Source organism: Myotis brandtii, unplaced genomic scaffold, assembly GCF_000412655.1.
Source record: "Myotis brandtii unplaced genomic scaffold, ASM41265v1 scaffold394, whole genome shotgun sequence".
Classification (NCBI taxonomy): Eukaryota; Metazoa; Chordata; class Mammalia; order Chiroptera; family Vespertilionidae; genus Myotis; species Myotis brandtii.
In genome coordinates this window covers 1,045,417-1,051,227 of record NW_005365111.1, presented here as the reverse complement: position 1 = coordinate 1,051,227, position 5,811 = coordinate 1,045,417, and positions in this window count along the sequence as shown.

Genomic DNA, 5,811 nt, shown 5'->3' with positions numbered 1-5,811 from the left:
GTCTTTAGGGTTTTCTATGTACAGTATTATGTCATCTGCAAATAATGACAGTTTTATTTCTTCTTTTCCAATTTGGATGCCTTTTATTTCTTCTTCTTGTCTGATCACTATGGCTAGCACTTCCAGTACTATGTTGACCAGGAGTGGTGAGAGTGGGCATCCCTGTCTTTTTCCTGTTCTTAGGAGAAACGGTTTTAGTTTTTTTCCCCATTGATTAGGATGTTGGCTGTAGGTTTGTCATGTAAGGCTTTTATTATGTTGAGGTATGATCCCTCTACGCCCACTTTGCTGAGAATTTTATCAAGAAACAGTGTTGGATTTCAACTGCTTTTTCTGCATCGATTGATATGATTATGCAATTTTTGTCTCTCAATTTGTTATGTGATGTATCACATTTATGGATTTTCGGATATTATTTCTGCTCTGATCTTGATTATTTCCTTGCATTCCTTGAATAAATCTCACTTGGTCATGGTGTATGATCTTTCTAATAAAATGCTGGATCTGATTTGCTAGAATTTTGTTGAGGATTTTAGCATCTATGTTCATGAGGAATATTGGCCTGTAATTCTCTTTCTTTGTGGTGTCTTTATCTGGTTTTGGAATTAGGAATGCTGGCTTCATAGAACGTGCTTGGAAGTGAACCTTCCTCTTGAATTTTTTGGAATAGTCTATGGAGAATAGGTTTTAGTTCTTCTTTGAATGTTTGGTAAAACTTGCCTGTAAAGCCATCTGGACCAGGGCTTTTGTTTGCTGGAAGATATTTGATTACTGCTTCATTTTCATTTCTAGTTATTTTTTATTCTTCCTAATTGAGTTTTGGAAGCTTGTATTTTTCTAAGAATATGTCCATTTCATCTAGGTTGTCCAGTTTGTTGGAGTAGAGTTGTTCATAGTATTTTTTTACAATCCTTTGTATTTCTGTGGGGTCTGTTCTTGCTTCACCTCTTTCATTTCTGATTTTGTATATTTGGGTCCTCTCCCTTTGTTTCTTGGTGAGCCTGACTAGAGGTTCATCAATTTTTTTTAATCCTTTCAAGGAACCAGCTCTTGGTTTTATTGATCTTTTGTATTATTTTCTTTGGTCTCTATGTCATTTATTTCCTCTCTGATCTTGATTATTTCCTCCCTTCTGCTCACTCTAGGCTTTCCCATTGCTCTCTTTCTAATTCTTTAGGTTGTAGAGTCAAAAAATTAATTACCCATTTTTCCCTTTTGTGTGTGGCAGGCATATAAGGTTACGAACTTCTCTCTCAGGCCTGCTTTCACTGTATGCCATAGATTTTGGATTGTTGTGTTTTCATTTTCATTTGTTGCCATGATGTTTTTTATTTCTTCTTTGATTTCTTTGGTAACCCAATCATTGTTTAATAGTATGATATTTCACCTCCAAGTGTTTGATCTTTTCATTGTAGTTAATTTATATTTTTATCCTATTGTAATCTGAGAAGATGCTTGATATGATTTCTATCTTCTTGAATTTGAAGAAACTTTGCCTGTGTCCCAATATGTGGTCTATCTTTGAAAATGACCTGTGTGTACTTCAGAAAAATGTATATTCTGTGCCTTTGGGGTGGAATGTTCTGAAGATGTCAATTAATTCCATCTTATCTAGTGAGTCATTTAGAATTGCTGTTTCTTTGATGATTTTTTGTTTAGAGGATTTATCCAGTGGTGTCAATGGGGTATTAAAGTCCCTTACTATGACTGTATTGCTGTCGATCTCTCCTTTGATATCTTCCAGAAGTTTTTTTTAATGTATTTGGGTGCTCATGTATTGGGTGCATATATATTTACCAGAGTTATATCCTCTTGTTGAATTGCTCCTTTAGTATTATGAAGTGGCCTCCCTTATCTCTTGTTATAGCTTTCACTTTTAACTCTATTTTGTCAGATAAAAGCATTGCTATCCCAGCTTTCTTTCCATTGGCCTGAAAAAATTTTTTCCATCCCTTCAGTCTCACTCTGTGTCAGTCCTTTGTCCTGAGTTGGGTCTCCTGTAGACAGCAGATATATGGGTCTTGTTTTCTAATCCATTAGCTACCCTGTCTTTTGATTGGAGCATTTAATCCATTTATATTTAAGGATATTATTGATCAGTACTTGTTTGCTGCCATTTTTATTCTTTATGCCTGTGTTCTTTCTTCCCTTTGTATTCTTTTTACAGCAGCCCATTTAGCATTTCTTGCATTGGTGGCTTGGTGGTAATGAACTCCCTTAGCCTTTTTTTGTCTATGAAGGTCCTTATTTCACCTTCAATTTTGAATGATAACACTGCTGGGTATGGTATTCTTGGATTTAGTCCCTTGCTTTGCATCACTTTGTATATTTCATTCCATTCCCTTCAGGCCTTATGTGTTTCTGTTGAGAAATTTGTTGATATTCTAATGGGAAATCTTTTATAGGTAACTTCCTGTCTCTCTCTGGAAGCCTTTAAGATTCTTACTTTGTCATTGGTGTTTGCCAATTTAATTTTGATGTGTCTTCATGTTCATCTTTTTGGGTTCATATTGTTTGGGATTCTGTGTGCTTCTTGAACTTGTGTGTTTTTTCTTTTCAATATCAGGGAAATTTTCTGTTATTTCTTCAAACTGGTTTTCTATTCCTTGCTCAGCTTGTTCTCCTTCTGACACCTCTATTATGTGGATATTGTTTCGTTTCGTGTTTTCCCAAAGCTCCCTTAGGCTCTCCTCCTGCTTTTTAATTATTTTTTCCAGTTTTTGCTCTGCTTGGTTGATTTTTCTTACCTTGTTTTCTGCCTCAGTGATGTAGTCCTCAGCTTGTTCTAGTCTACTTTTGATGCTTTCTATTGTGTTCTTTATTGCAGCTATGTCATCCTTCATTTCTTTTCTGTTCTTCTTCATTTCCTCTTGATTTTTACACATTTTGTTGAATTGGTCTTCCATCCTTTTCAGCATCCTTATGTCCATTGCTCTGAATTCTTCCTCTGACAAATTGCTTGCCTCCATTTCGTTTACTTCCTTTTCTGGTGATTCCTTCTTTTCTTTTGTATGGGGGCTGTTTCTTTGTCTTCCCATTTTTGCTCCTCTTAGAGTGTCTGGTTATGTGGCTCACTCTCTACCACATTGACCGAAAGGCACAAACTACAACTCAACAAGATGCAACATAGAGGAAACAAAGAACAAATGTATTCATGACACTGATAACCCCAATAAAGGTGACCACAAGAGAAAAGAGAATTAGTGGAGAGAACAGAGCACAAAAATGATATTGAGAAAAGGAAAAAAGGTAAGAGAGAAAAGAAAAAAGAGAGAAAAGATGAGAAAAATATATGTATATGGGGAGAAAACTCCACAAAACAACCAAATAAACAAAAAAATGCAAACAATAAACACCCAGAGAAAAAGGGGGGAACTGAATCTGAAGAGGCAGAGCTTATTTCCATAAAGTAAGTTAAAGGAATTGAATGAATGGAGGAATGCTACAGTTAAGTATAGAGGAGACAGAAGGAGAATGAGTGGATAAGAAGAAAAGGAAAAAACAAAATAGTCAATAAATAAAAAATAAAATAAATTTCCTTTCTTTCCTCTATCTATCTATATATTCATCTATTTTTGGAAAAGGAGAATAGGGTAGAGAGCAAATAGGCTTGAGTTTGGCGAGTGAAACTAATTAAGCAATTAGGAGATGAAAAGAGAAATTGAGGAGATGAAAAACAAAAGCATAAAATAAATTGGATTGTGAAGAAAGAGAAAAGAGAATGGTACATGGACTTGGAGCAGGGGAATGGAAATTAGATATATGAGTAAGCTAACACAGACTACTATAATAGTAATGCATCAATAAAGCAGATAAAAATGATCAATTTTTAACAAGGAGTAAAAAGAAAGGAGAGAGAAAAACTAAAGCATGAACAGAAGAGAAAAAGGATGAAAAAGGGAGAAGTGTGGAAGAAAAGGTTGGTAAAAAGGAAAAAGTGAGATAAAGTAAAATAATGATAAAAAATAAAAATAGAATGTAGAACAATAATCAAAAATATAAAAGGTTAATAATAATAATAATAATAATAATAAAAAGTAAAAAAAATACAAAAAAATTTCCCTTTCTTAAGTAAAAGATAACAACTAAAAAAGTATAGTAATGAAGTGTTGTTTGCTTCAGCTGAGTTTTAATGTCCCATGGGGGCTGGATTAAGACCCCTCTATCCTGTTCTGTCAGGCACTTCTCAGTTTCCTTTTAGGTAGTCGGGACCATGTTGAAGTAAGTGCCCAGCAATCTACTGTTCCTCTGTGTCTGTCTCCACAGGCTTGAGTTTAGGCATGCGGAACCAATCTGCCAGCTTTGTCTGCCTGCTTTCAGTCATATTTACACAAGTGTCTATTTCTGATGTGGGCTCTAGGTGGCAGTGTTGCTGTATTAGTTTCTGGGGCTGCTAGGAGGGGCTAGCTCTTCTGGAGAAAAATGGCTCTTTAAGGTTGGAGGGACTGGGCTGTCCCAGAGCTGTATTCCTGGTCGCCTCTCCCTGCTTTGTTCCCCAGCCTCCACCAAACCACGTCAACCTGCACCGCAGCCTTGTTAAGTGTTTGTAATTGAAGTATCCTATGTATAGGGTATAGCGAGCAAAAGCAAGGAAAATATAAAGACAGAGCAACCGCGCCACTGCACGATTCTCTCCCCCCAGCACTTCATGGCCAGGGCTGAGCTTCAGGCTGCCTTTCTGGGTGCAGCCTCCCACGACTGTGGTCTTAGATCTAGAGTCCCCTGCTACAGGCAGCCCTATGCACCGCGTTCCACAGTCAAGTGTTACACGTGTCCCCACAGACATGGACTTGGTGCAGCACAGTTTCCTTCTGACCCTCTAGTCACAGTAGTCACACATCTCTCTCTCTCCAGCCCGAATCCCAGATCCTACCATTCTCCAGGTGTCCTCTGTCCTTTCTGGCAACAGATTGTCTCACCAGCTGTGTTTAATTCACCAATTCTGGGTGGATGTTATTCGATTTAGTTGTTTCTTCTATCTGCTCCATGAGAAGGCACAGGACACGTCTGCTTATTTGGCTGCCATTTTGTCTCCCCCTAGACAAACTTTTTAGGAGCCCACAGCCGGGGATGTTGGGGTCTTGGTGTTCACTCCTCCTTCACATCCCTCACTCACTCACACTCTCTCCCTCACTGCTGTCCTGTTGGCCACCATATTGCATTCCAATACAGTATTATTAACTACTAGTGGCCCAGTGCACAAATTTGTGCACAATGAAAGGGAATTAATTAGAAGAAATATTTTAATATTGCTATTTGCCCTTTCTCTATAATAGAAGTGTCAGTGATGAAAGAAAATTAGTAAAATGTACATGAAAATAATATATAAATTTATTAATAAATAATAACAACAACAAAGACATGATATAAAAACAACATTAATACAAACGACTGATAAATTGATTCAACTTATTCTAATATCTCCCTGTATACCACATTAAGAGTAAAAACACTTTCAGAGTGCTTGACTAATTTCCTTTGTGATGAAGTATTTACAACTTTAACATCACACGCTCTTTGAACTTGAGAGAAAGCAACATATAACTGACCATGTCCGAAAATGGGTTCAGATAGGAATATTCCTACTCCGTCTAGAGTTTGTCCTTGTGATTTATTAATAGTCATCACAAATGCTGGCATCATGGAAACTGTCTTCGAATTAATTTAAATGGGAGGCCAGTGTCAGACGGGAACAAATCAATGCTTGGAATCAGAACAACCTTTCCTTCCACAGATCCCATTAATACTTCAGCTTCGATTATGTTAGGTCACAATCTTTTGATAATAAATCTAGTACCATTACAAAGACCC